General features: G+C 38.9%; 1 long non-coding RNA gene across 2 annotated transcripts; it reads left to right on the plus strand.

Moving 5' to 3' along the window:
- Positions 1–229: 229 nt before the first annotated feature.
- On the plus strand, positions 230–19,488 carry LOC117817280. Of its 2 annotated transcripts, none has more exons than XR_004632116.1 (5): positions 230–1,380; positions 1,564–1,631; positions 3,720–3,793; positions 17,479–17,593; positions 17,820–19,488. It is a non-coding gene; the product is annotated as an uncharacterized LOC117817280 (long non-coding RNA). The 2 variants fall into 2 exon arrangements; XR_004632117.1 differs by having other exon boundaries at positions 17,479–17,588.
- Positions 19,489–20,620: the final 1,132 nt, after the last annotated feature.

Raw genomic sequence — 20,620 nt, forward strand, 5'->3', positions numbered from 1 at the left:
ATGGAAATGATTTCATCCGTATCCTTGAAAGAGTGTTTTTCATATCCTCTACCTTACATGAAAATGATGGATATGACATTCAGTCCTGTATGATAGGAATCAGATCGGTGCTTTGCATACAAATCACACAGATCACATCTGCATGTCATTGGGTTTCAGTTAAATATGCCTTTGCTTTTGTCCTGGGGTTTTGTGTGTCTGCTGCAGAACATCAGTGCATGGCGGACAGATGAAGAAGCATGAGGATTAGCGCTCCCATGAGAGGGTACACCTGTCAGCAAACTCAGACCAGGATGTGACTTATGTTCCAGATAGCTTTTCCTCATTTTCTGGGGGTGTCACTGGAGTGATTTTCAGACTACTCAGCCATGCCTTTTTACAGCGCTGCTGGAATCGACAGCAGATTATTAATATGCTTCAGAGGGGGGGGGGAGTTTGTGTCTTTGTTTATCCATTTTTCCACTCCCACATACTAGTCAGCAGAATAATAAGTGGAAGTGCAGAACTGGACCACTGTCTTACCAGCTAATTATGGGGCTCATGTAGATGGATGATTCCTCAGATAGAGCTCAGCTATTATACAAACTCATTAAGCAGCCTCTCCATCCAGCATCCCTTGCTAAAGGTCAAAGTCACAGGCACAATGACAACACAAAGCACAAACACATGCATGCACAAGCAGACATGCAGAAACACACAACTCTACAGCTATATAGTTTATAATCATATCCTAATGGGCGCTGTGACTGCAAAGGGGAAAGGAAGGCAGCAGCTTAGTGCAAGAGAATGACTCAGCCTTGGTCACTTGTGAGGTTGCTCATAATGATCTCTCTCATTCAGCTAATCTGCTCTGTGTCCTAATAGGCGGTTCAAGCTGGAGTGTGTCTCCTAGTCACTGTTTCACCCCCTTACAGCACCCATTTCAAATAAGAGAACATGTATAAATATAAAAATGCATAGTCTTATATATCATCTTCTTACAGTGAAATAGTTTTTCCTCAGCTGTTTTAAAGGCCTTATTTGAGTTTTTTTCTCTCTCTCTGTTTGCTGAGTCAAAGCAGGGCCACAACCTCCTCCACCACCTCTCCTCCATCTGATTCCTCCGGATGCAGCATCCTCAGCACCCTCTGCTCCCTCAATCAGACTACAATGAACAATCGCAGCTCTTTGGGGAGTTGACACATTCAGTTGTTCATCGATTTGTGGCGTTGTAATTAATTTTTCTCTCTGTCATAGGCTTGAGTTACAATATCCTGAGACTTGAAGCAGCTCGTCCTGCTACTATCAATCATAAAACCGAGACAGAACCAACACTTCTCTTGTATCATCTTGAATTATTCACCGCAGCTTTGAAATAAAAGAGACCGGACTCAGTGACCGGTAAGTATTAAGAAAACATGAGGCTCATTTGTATGTTACAGTGTTTGTGATCCGTCCATAAACTGTGCAATTACACCCGCTGCATATTCAACCACTAAAGACAACTGATTCACCCAGTCGATAAGCATCGATCCGACAGAGGTGTCCAGCATGAAATTAATATTATTTATTGTTTACAAACAGCAGAGAAGGTCCCAAGAGGAGGCAGCAGCATCCCGGCACAGACTCGTGGAGAGGGAGGGAGAGAGAGGGTGAGTGTATCAGCTTCCACCACGACCACAGCTTCACAGCCTTTTGTTTTGTTTATATCAAATTAAACTGCAATGCTGCTCCAGAGAGATATAATTGACCACAATCTCAGATTAAATGACTGTAAAGATCTTAATAAGCCATCAGTGGATTGCATATTACACTGCAAACCACTTATGAAGATGCAGTCCAGTGAGAATGAAATTGGTGTTGAGATTTGCATGCCTCAGCATTTTAGCCACTAATAATAAGCATGCAAAATGACTGCATAATGATCAATAGGGTATCAATTTAATTAAATATTATTGATATGGGGCTGGGAAAATTAATTAAGGGCTTAACAAATCCCAGTTAGGTTGGAGGAGAAGGTATTACTTTAACATCATAACATCTCCAGAGGATCCATCACTCTTTATTATAGACTATAATTGATATGGGACCCTCTACTCTGAAAGGACCCTTCACTGCATATATGTATAAGCAATAAAAATAAAATGAAGCACCAAATAAAGTACATGTGATGCATGTATAAGTGCAATAAAAGCCATTATCATCACATTAGTAATACACACAGCCCTTTACATTAGATTACTGTATCCTCAGCTCTCCACGCACTTGTAAAAATGCTACGATCTGGATCTGCTATGCAAAGCTGTGACTTTGCTTAATTAAGTGAAGATGAAATAGCCGTAGTGTGATCTCACCAGATCTTGTGCAGTTGAGCGAAGAGCGAACGAGAGTGAGAGAGATGGAGAGTTTAAAAAGCAGAGAAGAGGGGGAGACAGGCAGGGGTTGGAGGAGATGGAGGAGCCCACTGAAGGTCTCTCATTTCAGCAGCACAGACTGCTGATGAAGCTGAACTTCCAATATCCCACCACTTCAGCTCTGACGGTTTCTCAATTTTACAGATATGGGCCCAGAATGTGATTTGATGAAAATGTAAAATGGGATAACCACCAAATCATATGAAATGGGCTGTATTTTATTCCATGACTATAAATCAAAAGCAGACACTTTAAAAATTAAAGTTGATTTTGTGTTTGATTCAAGCGACAACTCTCCTGACTTGGAGGAAGAGAAGGTGTCCCGTCCTACACTTAAATTAAGATTTTCGCTCCAACTGATCCTTCACATTCTTTGAGAGTTCAAGAGCTCTGCTGAAACGAAGCCGATGTTTGAGTGCGGTGCTCCAAGAGTTGTTTCGAAAGAAGAAATCCAAGCAATTTATTCATGGAATGTGTTTCCATCCCAAATAGATTCTGCTAATCTAAAACAGTGCGTGAGGGTTTGGAAATATATGATGATTTCATTTTCTCCCAGTCTCAGGGTCATAAATAAATTTGCATTCTGTCAGCAAAATGAACTAACTGACTTGTAATTCATCAAACCGGCTGCTTAGTGCTTAAAGAGTTCAACACATGGTAACCTGATTCTTCTTTTTTTGCACAGAACTGCCTCACAGCTGTGTGCACTAATGGGAGAGAAGGAAGAAAAGAGAGCACTTACATTTTAAAGACCTCATAAACAATAAAATGGAGAAGAGAAATGACTTCAGTGAGTGACATATTTTAATTCTGAGGCGCTGCACTTGCATAAGGAGTAAATTTGTTTACCATTTTGGATGTAAACGTTAAGAAAGATCGAAGACAGAAAAAGCTTTATGGTGTCTAATCCTGTCTAAATGAGGTGAGATTTGCTCAGAGAGATTCAGAACAATGTCATCATCTACATCCTTCCTTCTCTCTCCTTCAAATTCTACATCCTGTAATACTTGAAACGAATAACATCATAACTTTATTTGAACCAACTCAGAAACGAGAATATGCTTTTTGATATTCCTTCTCACCACACAATGGGTGACACTAAAATGTGTCAAGCTGAACCTTTTTTTCCCACAAGTTTTTTTCCCTCTTCTACATTTCATTATTCTCAAAAAAGAGGAAGCTTCCTGAAATCTGCTTCCCGGACCGACATTCTCTTGTTGTTTTGAATGTCACATTGTCTAAGCGTGCATGGGAGAGGAGACTTTGAATGATGTTGAATGTTTTATGACTCCCTGCTTTTGTGTCACTCTTCCCACTGCTGCTCAGAGAGTCTGATAGGAGAAGCTCAGCCAACACCGCTGGATCTGACAGAGAGGGAGAAACACATAGGCCAGCCACACGTGAGTAATAGGAGGTACGTCTCAAAATGGCATGAATGAGACTTACAAAAATATTAGCTGAGACATCTTACAAAAGATCATATGTAATAAAAGAAATATGAGATTATTTTTGCTTTTAAATTGTGAAGCTTAAAAAACGCTTTCAAAGATTTTCTCCTAGAGAGACCATTAATCACTATTAATTTTATTTATCTGAATCTGCTTATTAAATGAATTGATCCTGGGGGGCCTTTGGCTTAGCAGTCTAAGCATGCAGCGCACCATACACAGAGGCTATAGTCTTTTTTGCAGTGGTCGCAGGTACAAATCCAAGCCTCTACTATTCCCTGCATGTCTTCCCCCACTTTCTACCCCCCACACTTCCTGTCTCTCCCTGGCTTTCCAATCCAAAACATAACTTGATAACATAACTAAGTACAACTGCAAATCCCCCAAAATAGGGATGCTGGGTAAATTGTTTATAAAACATTAAAAATCATTTAAATACTACATTTAATTAAAAGTAGTGCAAAGAAAACATGTTAAATGTTGAAACTGAAAAAAATGTATTGCTTTATGAAAATGATTTGCTCATTTTAAATTACATGCTAGCAACACATTCCAAGAAAGGTCTTCCCTTTCAGAGACATTGTCTGTATGGCAGCATAAGTTGGACCTGGATATATTGTCCAGCATTAATGGTCCCTTTCAAGTTGTGTAAGTAATAACATGAGCACTAATGTCCACACCATCATAGATTCTGGCCTCTGGACTGTGTGCTGGTTACAAACCAGGTGGCTCCTCTCCTCTTTAGAGTAGGCGCATCCATAACTTCAAAAAATAATGTCAGATTTTGATTTGTCAGACCACAGGATGGTTTTCCACTTCACTTCAGTCCATCCTAAATGGGTCAGGTCCCAGAGAAGTCGTTGGTGTTTCATGTTTCAGATGGTTTCCTCTGTGCATGGTGCAGTTTGAACCTGCATTTGGGGAAGCAGCAACAAACTGTGCTAACAGACAATAGTTTTTGGAGGCAAATTGGCCCGTGCAGTGATTTCCACTTCAGAGTCATGTCTATTTGTAATGCAGTGTTTCCTGCGGGCCTGAAGATCACAATTATCAAGTGTGCGTTTTTCTACCATGTCCCATTTGTACAGACATTTCTCCAGATTCTCTGAATCTTTTAATGCTATAATCTACTTATAATCACAATTTTACGATAGGAAACATTTTTCTGAAATTGTTGGAAAATCGGAATTTGAACTGTTTTCTGTAGCAGTCTCTGAACCTCTTCCCATCTTTGCTTCGGAGAGACTCAAACTCTCTGGAGTGCCTATTTATACCCAGTCATGATAATAACCTGTTCGAAATTAAACTTATCATTTGGGAGATATATTTTTCCAGGTTTTAACAACTTTTTTGGTGTTCTGTTGTCCCTGCCCCAAGTTTTTTTAAATGTGTTGCTGACATTAGATTTAAAAGGGCACATATATTGTTAATAAAACAATGATTTGATTTCAGTTACAACATTTGATACATTGTCTTTGCCAGGTTTTCTATAAAACTGAGGGTGCTTTTTTAATAGCATTTTGTACAGCATCACAGCTTTTTGAAATTGCTGTACACAAAAGGTACTTCACTTTCATCTATGTAGGTGATAATGTATAGTTAGCCGGTGGTTATGTGATAACCACCGAATAATAATAATAATAATAATAATACATTTTTATTTAAAGGCAGCTTTCAGAGCACTCAAGGTCACCATACAGGGGAGAGTTTATAAGAAGAACAATATAAAAATAGTCTGATAAAATCAACAAGACATGATGAAGTGTAAAAAATAAGTAAAATGAGCAGGATGAGATAAAGGGCAGGGAAGAGGTGTAATCAGAGTCAATATGCCAGTTTAAAAAGATGTGTTTTGAAATGGGATTTGAAAATGGAAAGAGAGTCAATGTCACAGATGTCTGGTGGGAGGGAGTTCCAGAGGCAGGGGGCAGACTGGCTGAAGGCTCTGGACCCCATGGTGGTTAAGCGGGCGGGTGGTGTAGTGAGGTGAATGAAAGAGGAAGACCTGAGAGTGCGGCTGGGTGTGTTGATGTGGAGAAGTTCAGAGAGGTATGGAGGAGCAAGGTTATGGATGGATTTAAAGGTGAGGATCAGGATCTTGAAATCGATGCAAGTTTTGACTGGTAACCGGTGAGCTGCTGAAGGACTAGAGTGATGTGATTAATGAACGGGGTTCTGGTGATGATACGAGCAGTTCTGGACCAGTTGGAGTTTATGGATGGATTTGAGAGGAAGACAAAAGAGGAGGGAAGACCCCAACGTAATGCTGAGGGGTCTCATGTCAAATCTGCACCCTTATTGTAAAGGGCTACCTAATTTCTTTTCCACATGTGTATACGAACTGTTTTTATATGCAGGCATAAACCGTCTGTATTCTACAATACCATTGAATTAACAGAAGACTTTTATTAGTACCTTCAAAGATATGTGGTAATAAATTCTGTTCACACCAGTTATCATTTTGGAACATTTTACACCTTTTTAAAAATCCAGGGTGTCACTTTTTTCCATTCATTTTCAAATCCATTGGACCATTTAATTAACACCAGAGATACAAACACACCTTCCTTCATGTTCAACCCTCCAAAAATGTCAGGGGGAGAATTCCATTTATTCAAGATATGTAACATTACACTTCTAAAAATACCACATGCTCAAAAGGGCGCAAACAGATGCACAGAAAAAAGGTTCAAATTGAACAGTAATGACCTTGAGAGAATGAGCTTGAAGTGTCAAATATCAACAATAAATGGGAAGTGAATTTGTCACATCACAACTCAATACTGTCTTTGACATTTGACATGTAAATAGATACAGTTACTATGTTAATGGAATGAATGGATTTTCCTGTCATACAACCCACCCTCCTCAATGACACTTTAATTAACTCATATTTTCTAAACGTGTAGGTATAAGCAAGCTTTCGGTTAGATTTATGCTGCAATTACTGCACATTTCAGCAGAAATGCATTTCTTGGAAACCCGCTTCAACATATTTTGACATTTCCTTAATGCGATCAATTTCTGCCTCTCATCCAAAGGGAGTTTGACAATAAACACGGGGCTGCCGGACATTGCACGTATGTGTTTAAATCTTTATTTTTGCCTCTCAGCGTCTGTTTGCGAGATGTCCAATCTATTTGTCTGAACACACTTTTGGAGAGATGTCAGAGTGGTATTGACAGAGACCAATCGGGAGGCGAGTGCACATATTGTTCGCTCTGCACACATCCTGCTCATTCAATTCTGGGAAATTGCTCTGCTTCAAAAAAAAGGTTGTCATTATTTTGTCACTCAGTGTCCCAGGTGACATTTACAGCAAATAGCCTCAGTGGCTAAAAGAAAAACCCACAGAGAAAATATGAAGTCCCCGTTTTCTACTGAGGGAAAAGAGCTGGAGGAATTCCAATATTATCAAAACACAATGAATTTAGCACATTAAAAGTCATTAATGCTCCTGTGAGGGTGCTCCCTTTTCCAGAGGGGGCACCAAATTCAACACAAGCCAAACATTCCTTGTTTTAAATAAGAATCGAAAAAGACTTCATAAAACACAAGTATTTTCAATAGGCCAAGAAAATAATTTTCTCTCAACTTAAATTCTGAATGATGCAACTGTTAAATAAATGTTCAGTTTTTATCATTTGAGATTTTAATCTTTCCTCTTGAAGCTTAGTTTCTGCTGGGTAAAGATTAGGGACGTGACCTCCTAAACAGAATCATCTCCAACCCTTGCTTTCACATAAACCACATGTTTTTGTGGTTCTTCTCTGCTGTGGTGGGAAACAACAGACTAAAGGATGTTCTCAAGGCCATGTGTTTATTTTTAACCTATGTGAAAAGTTTTACAAGTCGTGGTAACGTCTCTGTGGATTACTTTCTTTCATAAACCAAGCGCAGATTCCCTGTGACTGCTGCACTCATGAGTCCTGTACAGTACCTGCCAAAAAGACAGATGGCTGCAATTCTGATCAAGCCAGTTCAAAAAACACAGTCTTGAATTTAATGCAGGATACTTGTGAAGGGTAGGAGAGAGCGCACTACTTCGTCTTCTGTTATCAGCACATTTAACACAAGATAATATTTTGAAGCAGATATTTATACAGTTGTATCCCCCGCTCCTACATGTGAATATAAACATGAGATAAATTATTCTGAATATTATCACAGAAGGTGAACTTGCACAGATCACATAAAGTCTGCAGGAGAAAAAATAGCCACAGATCCCTCTTATTATTGACATTGGTAGATTTCTGGCTGAGATAATGAGTTTCTGGGAGCTATTACAAACAGAATCCAGCACTCACAACTCATAAACTGAATACATCATATCAGGACATTCATGGAAATTGGAAACGTTGACCCTGGCTGAAGAGCTTAACCACATAGTTCAGGTCAACAGGAATTAATATAACAGGCTCGTTCATTAAAGGAAATACTTGAGCCTCCTTTAGGGGCAAGACTCGCCACGTGTTGAGCCCTTGTGTCCGGTCCAGGTCACCGTAGATGGCAGCTCTACTCATTAAGCCTTTCATGGAAACATGCTCCGTAAAAGCAATTCTGTCCTCTTAGAAAATGTTAGACTCTTATGAAAGGTGGTCTTGTTGTTGATGGAAGATATAAATAAGCAATAGAAAATGTTTTAAGTATTGATAGACGCTAAATATTGGTCCAAGTGTTATGTCAATGGCCTTCAACACAGCTAGAGAAAAAATGTCTAACATAGTTTTAAAACCACCTTAAAGCTCCATTGAGGAGTTTTTAACTGGTTATAAAATGATTAATATTAATACTGATGTCTCCCTATGAACAACAAAAGCAAACAAGACCATAAATAACAAGATTGATTATTTCTATCCTAATTTTTCAGAGTCACAAACTGCTGCCGGGGGTAGGTGTCAAACAAAATGATTACATGTACTCAGCTTCTTTTGTTTTTGTAAGATTCACAGCGGTAAGTTGTTTAAAAAGAGTAAGATGGGATTTCTTATTAAAAAACACGGCTAAAATGGTAGGTCTACCTCTGTGTACCTGTAAGTGAGGATGATTGCGAGTGGCAATGTATGGCTAATGTGCGCATGTTCCCCCCTGTGTGGGACTGCTTAGCTAATATCTTTCTGTGAGTCGGAAGGGGCCAAATCTCAAGGTGAAACTGTTTTTGTGTATTTGTAAATTGCCTGTTGTTATGAAACTGTGGCAATTAAGTTAAAACAAAACAACAACAAGAAAACACAGCTAACACTTGCCAGTATAAGATAAGCAAAGAGATATAATGTATCACATTGTTTACAGGGGTCATCAAAATCAACACAAACCAAAAGCTCCTCACAAAAGCTTTAAAGGTCCCACATAACGATGAACACGTTTTTCCTAGCTCATACATATACTTTTTTTATTTTTGTTATATTTGTTGGTTTCCTGTATTAGGTTGAGCAGCTGAAGAGAGACAGGAAATATTAGGAGGAGAGAGCCCCGACTACATACAGTATACTTAAGTCATCCTCCAGCTTAGCAACCCTGAAAATATGGAAGCGAAAAAGCCTCTGTATTGTTTTAATCACCCATAAGGGTAAAACATAGCTTCCACGAGGTGATCTAAATTTGCTCCTATTGCGAATTATTGCGTCATAAAGAAAGGATTGATTTGCAAAACCACTCCCACCCTTTGAGAGATTTCGCTTCCTCCTATTCTGTTGTGGTTTTGCTTTGGTGTTGCAAGGCAAGGCAAGGCAGCTTTATTTGTAAAGCGCATTTCATACACAAGGGCAACTCAATGTGGTTTACATTAAAACATTAAAAGCATTGGTAACATTCAGACAAGCATAAAATAACACAATTAAAATGACCAACATAATAAAACAGAAAAGAAAAGGAAAATTAGAATATATTAAAAATTACATTAAAATTAGCATTTTCAAGATGTCAAATGTTAGAAATAGACATACCAGCAGCTCCATTGTTGGTGGCAAAAAACAAAACATATGTCAATATTCTGTCTTAGCACCAAAGAACCAAAGAAAACTTGCTTTTAATTTTTAGCAACAACATGCTTGCTGCAGTTGGTGCTAACTTGTTTGTTTGTGCTGACGACTTCAACTCAGACTGCTTCAACTAAGTAGGCCAACCACATTAAGTTATACATCTTTTGGAGCACTCGCCATGTTTGTTTTGGTGTTTTTTTCCACTCAGATCACTACATGAATCAGGAGGTTAGCAACTGAGAGGCTGCAGATCCCCTACAAAGGCTGAATTTGTAATGATTCCTGCAACTTAATTTAAAACCTTGTAAATAGCTAAATTTCCCATTATATGGGACCTTTAATAAAAAGGTCTGACTTCAATGAATAGAAGATACTTCCAGACCCTTAGATACTTTTATGTAATATAGAATAAAAACATTATGTAGATGGTGAAGACCTGCAAATGGGGAGAGTTTTAACAGGGATGAAGCATTACCAGTGGTTAAGCAATGGATTCTCTTGCTCTATATAATACAATTGACGTGTGTTGCCATCATGTTGGTATTTTTTTATAGTTCTGAAAAGATTTAAAAAATGAAAAGAGCATTTAGAAGATACATCATTGATGCCTTGAATTAACACACACTCATTCAACCCATAATATTTTGCTTCCAAAAATAAGAGCACATCCTGAACATGTCACCCTATCAAATTATCGCCTAACATGCTTCCTGTTTAGTTCCCATCACAATTAAAGTAATTTTGCACATTTAAGTGGAACTACTCATTAATTCATTTAGCAAGCATTCAAGAATTGGAGTAAATACGGTTCCCAGTGGATTATCGAAAAACAGTGGAAAAGCCAATTTAGACCTAAAATAACCACACCATACCACATCACCATCCAAAAGCAAACAAGCCTCACATTTCTCCTGAGCCTGAGCAGAGAGGTCGTCTCAGAAGAGTCAGACCTCCCAGCAATCAGGAAAATAAGGTAGTAAAAAAATAGTTCAAAGAGCCATAACAGCGCTTCTCTGAAAAATCCCCTTTCATCATTTATCTGCTGAACCTTTCCATCAGCAGAAAGTGCTTTAGCTGTACTGTACCATCATCACAAACACGGGCAGATTTAGCTTAAAAAACACTAAACAAAGTGAACGCCTTCGCCTGTGGACTCACTAGCCAGGCTCTGTGAAGGCAGTTCTGCAAAGCCCACCTGCGATGGATGTTGATTAAGAGCTGTCATGGTAACAATAGGATATGATCAGCTTTAAGCATTTCATGTCTTCAACACCTGGAGCGTTGGATTAGTAAAAACCCTAAGTGTAGGCAGTGTGATACATTGTTGAACGCCTGGCAGCGAGGGCTTTTGTAAGGTATCATCTGCAGCCCACAAACAGGCCTGAAATTGATGAATGATGCAGCCTGAAAGAACTTGTTTAGAGTTCAGCAAGACAAGCTGTCCTGAATAGATTCAGAAGATCACATGTCAGCAGGATACAGAGATATTCTTACTGAACCAAGGTTGTATGTGTCAGAGAAATTTTATCCAGCTTCCTGATGGAGTTCATTTTTCTCCCTCACGTCTTGGCTCTGCGCCCCGTTATAGGACTGGGAATTTATGAGGAGAGATGACATATCAGGAGGACAAAAGTAACAGTGGTGTTTTATACTGTGTGCGAGAGTTAAAGCAGACTGGACAAAGACTTTTTGTGTGTGTGTTTTGTGTGGGCGTTTTTATAGGCTGCACTACAGTAAAGTTCTGGGAAAGGATTGAGCCACAATGTGAAACTAATTAACAAGCAGAAATGTGTGTTTACACAGACTCAGTAGGAAAAAAATAGAAATCATTGTACTGTATTACCCAGCAGAAGAATAACGCTCCTCAGAGGGCACTCTGTAAAACTTAACTTGATGAGTTGCTGTGATTTGGCAACATCTTGATTGAGGGCTCTTTCTCTGTACAATATATCCCGTACATCTGTGACAGTTCTGTATTTTTGATGGATAACACATTATCCACATATATCTTCATGTAGGATTTGAGCAGTGCTAAAGGAATTTTATTGCATGGGTTCTCAGTCCAGACATAATTAACTTGTGTTTAAATATAGGTGTAATTCAGTTTGTCACTCTGCCTTACAATGTATTCAAGTTGTTTTAAATCCTATTTAATGAGATACTCTTTATAGAGGTTCTTTGAGTCATAAAGTTTCAATCAGTTATTAATAAAACGTGCTAATTCTTTCTAGATCAGAAATAAGCAGTTAAAAAGAGCTACTTTGGAGTTGTAGTGTGGATGCAGTCTTTTGGATGTTGTTAGCATTTATAGTTTGTACATGTAGGTGTAATAGGTGGTGAACAGTTCATTATAAAGCAGTGGCTCACTGCTAAATTGAAATTTTAAAGCTTATTATTATGTTTGTCAGCAAATACTTCTCATGTGAAGCTTTATTTTGTATTTATATAATTAATACACCTTTTCTTATAAAGACTCTCTGAGCAATGAAATTGTCTTTATGAGTTTTATTCCTGCAGAAAGAAGGAAACTTTACAGAGTATCACAGTAGTCTGCAGAGAAGCTCAGCCAGGGAGGGAAAGGGAGTTCATTATATTGGGAGAGGAAGGGGGGAAGGGAGGGATGAACAGTGAGTCGGTAGATGCGACCTTGTCTGCAGGTTTTGAGATAAAATATAATGAGAAGTTCATAGTTTGACAGAGTTTCATGATTACACAGTATCTGTTGGACACCAGCAGGATGGGTACTGAAACCATGACCTTTTAGAAGTTACAAATCATAATAACAAGTTTACTAAAAATTGTAATTACAGACGTGCTACATCCAGGTATTGTCCATTTGTCTTAGGGATTTGATTTCACTGCTACCCCGCTTATCACCCGGCTACGGGCTAAAGATACCAACAAGTTGACTCAACGTTTGGATTCTAAAGATGTTTTTATTGATTCTAAAAAATGTATGAAGGCAGCTGAAAGAGACATCCCTTATATTCATCGGTTGTTCTTCTGGAGCCAGCCTCAAGTGGACACTGAAGGAACTGCAGTTTTTAGTATATCTGCATTGGCTTCATATTTCATGACCGAAGGTTGCCGCTTGCTGATTCTAGAAAAGTTTGTATTTTTACATTATTTTATTTCAGTATTTAATTAAAAAATACTGAAAAAATGTCTTTACTTGCTCATACATATCATTTCTTTTTTTTTTACAGTGCATTTTTTGTTTTTTTTACCTTTATTGATTGGACAGCTAAGGAGAGACAGGAAGTATGGGGAGCAGAGAATGGGGGATGAGATCCAGCAAATGGTTGAGGCCGAGAATCGAACCAGTTACCGCTGCTAGGAGGACTATAGCCACTGTAATGTTGTTTTTATTGATTCCTTTGAATTACCAAGTTTTATAAGTGATTAATAGTTTCTAAGAAAATAATATTGCATATGTAAGTGTCCTCCAATGCAGACTGAACTGCTTTAAAAACTTGTTTTTTCCCACCTAAATCAAGATCAGGGTTCCCACTCTTTTCCAGAGATCATTTTCCAGGACATTTCCAGGACATTTTCATTGATGATCAAGCTAGTATGACTGTCTAAATGTAGTTCCTAATTTAGTTCCTAAATAGTCTAATATGTTCCTATCAGTGGAAGTCTACATTGAAAGACATGTAGTCTATGGCTATCAATGAAATCATCTCTTACATACTTAAAAATTATGGCAAATTGATAATAGAATAATGCAACCACAGATGTACAGCACTTCACTTTATTAGTGCAACCAAGTAACAATGATGGGCAACATCTCAGCTTTCTCTTTTCTCAAAAAATATAAAATGAGCTAAGAAAAAAACAAAAGAGCCTGCAAAGGAATCAGGAAGCTGCCTTACTGAAATAATTAAATAATAATAATGATCAGAGGATCAGTGCATTAATGACCTAAATATATCTGAATGACAAAAATGGCCACAAATGTTTCTCAACTCAACTCAGACTCAAAATATACCTGCTTAATCATGATATTCATCCTGCTAAGTGGTCTATATGAAACAAAGCAAATGTCACGTTTTTTTATTTGAGTTACCGTAAACTCTGAAAAGAATCACACCGGTGTAAAGACGCACTCTGTATTTGAAGATCTCTCAGAGATTTCACAAAGTTTAAACGGTCTTCCTGCATGGCGATGTCTATTATGATCAGCGATGTCTACAACGTGGAGTTTTGTGCAGCTGTGTCGCTCTTTTTGTTCTGTTTGTTTTCACTATCGGGAATTGGACTCCTACTAGCTAGAGCAGGGGTTCCGAAACTTTTTGGAGCCAGGGACCCCTTACAGGTGAGAAAAATGTCCATGGACCCCCTCATAATTGTAACACAGATTAAGCACGATGCTTTATAGTGAATCAGAATGTCTCGCATCGAGAGAGAGCCGGCTCCCAGTTTTTTCCTTTCGCTGCTTAGCTCTCACAGTGCTCAGCCCCAGCTCTGCTCACAGCAGAACTTTGTTTTGATTGGTCAGCATGGCGGCCATGCGGCCAATCACATGTGAGGATATAGGATACAGGTGATGGAAGGAAGGCTGTGTATCCTGGCTTCATCTGTTCCTTCCAAGAGAGTCTTCTCAAAGACAGGGCAAATACTCACTGAGAGGAGAAATCGTATCAGCCCATCCAAGCTGAGGCATCTGATTTTTCTCAATGCAAACCTCCACTGAGGACATTAATAATGTTTGCTTGAGTTTGGTTCTGGTTCTGTTTGCTTGAGTTTGATTCTGGTTCTGTTTGCTTGAATTTGGTTCTGGTTCTGTTTGCTTGAGTTTGGTTCTGGTTCTGTTTGCTTGACTTGGTTCTGCTTCTGTTTGATTGAGTTTGGTTCTGGTTCTGTTTGCTTGACTTGGTTCCGGTTCTGTTTGATTGAGTTTGGTTCTGGTTCTGTTTGCTTGATTTTGGTTCTGGTTCTGTTTGATTGAGTTTGGTTCTGGTTCTGTTTGCTTGAGTTTGGTTCTGGTTCTGTTTGCTTGAGTTTGGTTCTGGTTCTGTTTGCTTGAGTTGGTTCTGGTTCTGTTTGCTTGATTTTTTTCTGGTTCTGTTTGCTTGAGTTTAATTCTGGTTCTGTTTAATTAACTTGCTTCGGGTTCTGTTTGCTTGAGTTTGGCTCGGTTCTGTTTGCTTGATTTTGGTTCTGGTTCTGTTTGATTGAGTTCAGTTCTGGTTCTGTTTGATTGAGTTCGGTTCTTGTTCGGTTCGGTTCTGGTTTGGTTCTGGTTTGGTTCTGGTTTGGTTTTCTTGAGTTTGGTTCTGGTTCTCTTTGCTTGAGTTTGGTTCTGGTTCGGTTCGGTTCTGGTTTGGTTCTGGTTCTGTTTGCTTGAGTTTGGTTCTGGTTCTGGTTCTGTTTGCTTGAGTTGGTTCTGGTTCTGTTTGCTTGATTTATTGATTTTGGTTCTGGTTCTGTTTGCTTGAGTTTGGTTCTGGTTCGGTTCTGGTTCAGTTCTGGTTCGGTTCTGGTTCGGTTCTGGTTCGGTTCTGGTACGGTTCTGGATCGGTTTGCTTGAGTTTGGTTCTGGTTCTGTTTGCTTAAGTTTGGTTCTGGCTCGGTTCTGGTTCAGTTTGCTTGAGTTTGGTTCTGGTTCGGTTCAGTTCTGGTTTGGTTCTGGTTCAGTCTTGTTTGCTTGAGTTTGGTTCTGGTTCTGTTTGCTTAAGTTTAGTTTGGTTCTAACCCTAACCCTAATCCTAACCCTAATCCTAACCCTAACCCTAATCCTAATCCTAACCCTAATCACGACCCTAACCCTAACCCTAATCCTAACCCTAACCCTAACCCTAATCATAACCCTAACCCTAACCCTAACCCTAACTCTAACCCTAATCCTAACCCTAACCCTAATCACGACCCTAACCCTAACCCTAACCCTAACCCTAATCCTAACCCTAACCCTAACCCTAATCCTAACCCTGATCCTAACCCTGAACCTAATCATAACCTTAACCGTAATGCAAACCCTAATCCTAACCCTAATCCTAACCCCAATCCTAACCCTAACCCTAACCCTCACCCTAATCATAACCCTAATCCTAACCCTAACCCTAATCACGACCCTAATCCTAACCCTAACCCTAACCCTAACCCTAATCCTAACCCTAACCCTAATCCTAACCCTAACCCTAACCCTAATCCTAACCCTAACCCTAACCCTAATCCTAACCCTAACCCTAACCCTAACCCTAATCCTAACCCTAATCCTAACCCTGAATTTATCATAACCTTAACCGTAATGCAAACCCTAATCCTAACCCTAATCCTAACCCTAACCTAACCCTAATCCTAACCCTAACCTAACCCTAATCCTAACCCTAACCCTAATCCTAACCCTAAACATAATCATAACCTTAACCGTAATGCGAATCCTAACCCTAACCCTAACCCTAATCTTAACCCTAGGATCAGGGTGAGAATGTTTTTTAACAGAATAGATGCACAAAATTGTGCAATTATAAGGCTTCTCATAAAAACACTGTACGTAAAAGTGTTTAACATAAACAATTATTTTTTGCAAAGTTAAGGCTACAAAAGATCCTTAATTAGGAGCCGTTAGAGGAGTCGAAAGAGCTGACTCTTCTTTGGGAGCCGTCTCTCTGAAAAGAGATGAACTTCCCATCACTAAAGCACATGCTTACTACCATTTGCACTCTTAGTTTTCCTTGGAACTATTTGTATTGTAAAGCGTATCAATGTAAATACTTCAGACCTGTACCATAGTGATAAACAGATAACACTTCAATTTGAATCAAGTAAATACCACTTGTATACTTTAAAACAGAGGGTCATTTCATTCCTTGTAGACTCAAACGCTTTCAGAAAATTAACAGTAGCAAAACTCACATATCCCTTCGAGCCACCAAATGGTATCATAACAATGGTGTATATGCTGTTTTGTAATGACACAGCACAAGTTTATAATTTATTAGAAATTCATTCAAATTATTTCACGGACCCCCGCGCTATGGTTCGCGGACCCCCAGGGGTCCCAGGACCCCACTTTGAGAACAACTGAGCTAGAGTACGGTAAGTTGTGAGGCACAGACCCCCGAGCTCTCTGCCCGACTCTGCTGGTCACACTAGAACTTAAATATAAGACTCTTTAAATCAAAAGAGCACTGACCAAGTGAACGAGAAAAGATGTGAAAAAAGTTGTGCAGTGTCGCTGTCTTTTCCAGCAAAGCGTGCACTCAACTTTCAATGAATGGGGATGTGATTTTAATAGGGTCAGGTCCCATGCAGCAATGTTGGAATATTTTTCCAGGACTATATGTGATTTTCCAGGACATTTGACTTTTTCTCCCATTTTCCAGGTGTTTTCCAGTACTGGAAAACTGGTCAACTGTTTTCCAGGTTTTCCAGGACGTGTGGGAACCCTGAAAATAATACATTTTATTATATTAGAAAATAATATTAATTGAGACTTTATAAGGCTTATGCTAGAGTTTCATGTTCTCATCTTCTTATCTTTGTCTTATCTTTTGGCTGATGTGCAAAGTATGTTAACCATGGTTTGGTTGTGTGTTGCTATCAACATCCTATCGCATCACATTGCATCCTATGTTTAGTTCTTGTCTAGAAATATGTTTTTATCTCATGGATTTCATCACAGATTTGAGCTTTTGTTTTCCTTTATAGCAATATTCTTCCTTTTACCTGTGTCTCATCTCATCACTCAACTTCACAAACATGTCTGTATGTGAGGTTGACGAAACACAACCAGCCCTTCTTGGAGTCCAATAACAGGAGTAAGGTAGTATTTGCTGGTACACTATCATGCATTGTGTAACATCAAACTGTAGTTTACACTACTATCACTCATGGCAGTAGGTTTTACCAGTGTCGGATTTTTTTGCTGGATACAGAATAACATATTATTTATCTTCACTGTGGTTCAACTACAATCAATCTGCAGGTAACCATAGCAACAATACTGGTTCAACTAATCTTATCATAGGCTGCTCTCCATCTTTCTACAGGCAATTGTACGAATATGATGATCCACTCAGGGTGCTCCAGTGTAAGAAAACAAGCAAATGAAGCTCTTCACCATTTCACCTTCACAGAGAAACACACTGTGTGTCTGTTTTTACACATCATCCTTGATGTCCCAGTAAAAAAAGAAATAAAAGTCTAATTCATCCTAGGTAATGTTGACTGGGAGCAAAGCAACACCTGAGACCCGGTGCAGTAAAAAGGCTCTAAATCACCAGATTCACCCGTCAGAGACATTTCTCAGTCTATTAAAACCAATATATGCCACTTAGTGCTGAAGTTACAGCCCATCTGTGTGGTATTCCTGTTGCCTGCTTTAACTCTGCAACTCATAAATCACACCAATACTGTTCACACTGTAATGCAGCTGACAAGTTTTAGAGCGGATTCAAACTTTATTGTGGGTACTGCAAATCACCATGATTCATGTGGGTGACACTGAAAACAGTATCTGGTGCAATAGATTGAGTGCATATTGTGCTAAAAGAGACTATGTGCTTTGTGTATACTTGTTGATTAACACGTTTCATTGTGTTGTTTTCTTTTGGTGAATATGTACTGGTACAACAGGATAATTCACATATTTCACAGCCATGTGCGTATTCAATTTCTTTCCAATATACATATATTTTTATCATGTTGCACTTATTGGGTCTCATTCATGAAACGTGAGCCAATCTGTGTGTAGATTTGCACATACAAGCTCACGCTGCTAAAACTCGGATTCATGAATGGCGCGGGAAACTCAGATTGGAACGTAAACGTGTGTAAGATAATGAAAGCCAACCCATCGTAAATTGACAGCGCTCCTGGTGATCATCAATTAGCATAAATCCCCGCCCATGAATAGCAAATAACCACCATATAAGGGCACAGACCTGTGCATCTGGTCAACCTGCCCTGCAATCATGGCGCAAGGAAAAAAGGATAGAGAGTGAAAAAAGAACTTCTCTGAGGCGGAGATTGAAATTATTATGGGCGAAGTGGATTGTAGGAAGCACATTTTATTTTCTATGGATATAAAATGGTAAGTCTCTACATATAAAACACATGCATTTGTATAGAAGACTTCATTCTTACCGACAAGCCAGCCGTCTCTCACAGCTCCAAACTCCAAACGGGTGCCAACTGCACTATTGCTCAGTATGGAGCTGTCATGCATCCCACCGGGCCACCGAGACACAACGTTGAGCAACACACAGTTTGCATCACATGTCAGCTGCACATTCATGGAAGGAAAGTTTTTCTGGCTTATGTATGCAGATGCATCGTCAGATAGAGCCTTGATGCGTATGTGTGTGCAGTCTATGGCACCGATGACATTTGGCATGTTGGCCAGCGCGCTAAACCCCCGCTTTACCTCGATTTGCTGTTGTGCGCCATAGGGGAATTGAATGTACTCTGGCCTTAATTCAATAATGCCGGCAAGTACTGCCGGTAAAATGCGTCTCATTGATGGCTGGGAGACTCCAGATCTATCTACCATCTCCCGCTGGAAGGTCCCTGTGGCTAAGAATCCCAGCTTGGAGAGCACCTGCAAATGTACAGATATAGCGTGGCTTCTTTTAGTTTACCTTGTCAGATTAGGCTCCAGAATGTTGCATAAATGCAAGTGTTTTATTATCATCATATTTTATTTATTGGTATCATTAAACATGCAGATAGCACATTTAGTCTGTGTGGTTTTTAACAAGTAGTTAACATTTTAAATAAACCTAATCTAGATCTCAAAGCTTTAATTGCCAACTTATTTTTTGTAAAAAATATGTTTTATATATATATATATATATATATATATATATATCTTTTTAAAATATTTTGTCATGTTTAAATTACGTGTCTCAAAGGCATCTGCGTATAGTGTACATAACAGAGAGCAGCACGTATTAAAGTTGTAATTACGACGGTGACAAGCAGTATTTATGTGTATTCCTACATTTACTCAAGCCTTACACACAGTCTAGATTTCGTGAGTAGTTACTCACAGATCAGCGCTACTAAAAAAATGATGAATGTGGAAATCCGTGGAAATTTCCGCTGCACACGGTTTACACACAAATTCGTGATGCTCACGTTTCATGAATGAGACCCATTATGTGCAGATGCCCAAGGGACTGCAGATTTAAATTAGATTTAAGCAAACTATAGTACAGTGCATCACATGGTATCATTTATGTTCAATATTGTACACAATCCCTTTATGAATAAAATAAATACATTAAAATGAATTATGTTAAAGCTCTTGTGAGGATCTTTGGTTTGGGTTGATTTTAGTGCCCCCTGTGGACAAAGTGGTGTCTTTATTATCTTTTCTGATTTTCATCTAAACATGTGTAGGTAGTGATTTTAAGTGAAAAAAAAATATCTTGCTGCTTTCTTTTCAGCCAAATATCACACACTGTTAATCTTTGCTGTGGGAAATGTAGGCTGTTCAGTAATTCACTTTGTCTTACATGCAATAAAAAACTACATGAAACTTTCCATCTTATCGCCTATGGTCTCTTTTGCTGTTGTGCATCATATAGAAGCATCAGTATAAAAACCAGCCTGTTTCATAACCAGCTAAAAACTCCTCACAGGAGCTCTAAGTCATTGGAGGTTACTATTAAGGTCCCATACCTACTACTTAGCTCCACAATGGGGTCTCATTTTTAAAGACCCTAATGCTTATATAACAACCAAATATATAATTTCATACAAATTCAACAATTCTTTTTATCTCAGGTTCATCTCAAGTTCATCTCAAAAAGCTTTCAGCTGTGTGACTTCATTTTTGGTCCTCACA

This window comes from Notolabrus celidotus, chromosome 8 (assembly GCF_009762535.1).
Source record: "Notolabrus celidotus isolate fNotCel1 chromosome 8, fNotCel1.pri, whole genome shotgun sequence".
NCBI classification, from domain to species: domain Eukaryota; kingdom Metazoa; phylum Chordata; class Actinopteri; order Labriformes; family Labridae; genus Notolabrus; species Notolabrus celidotus.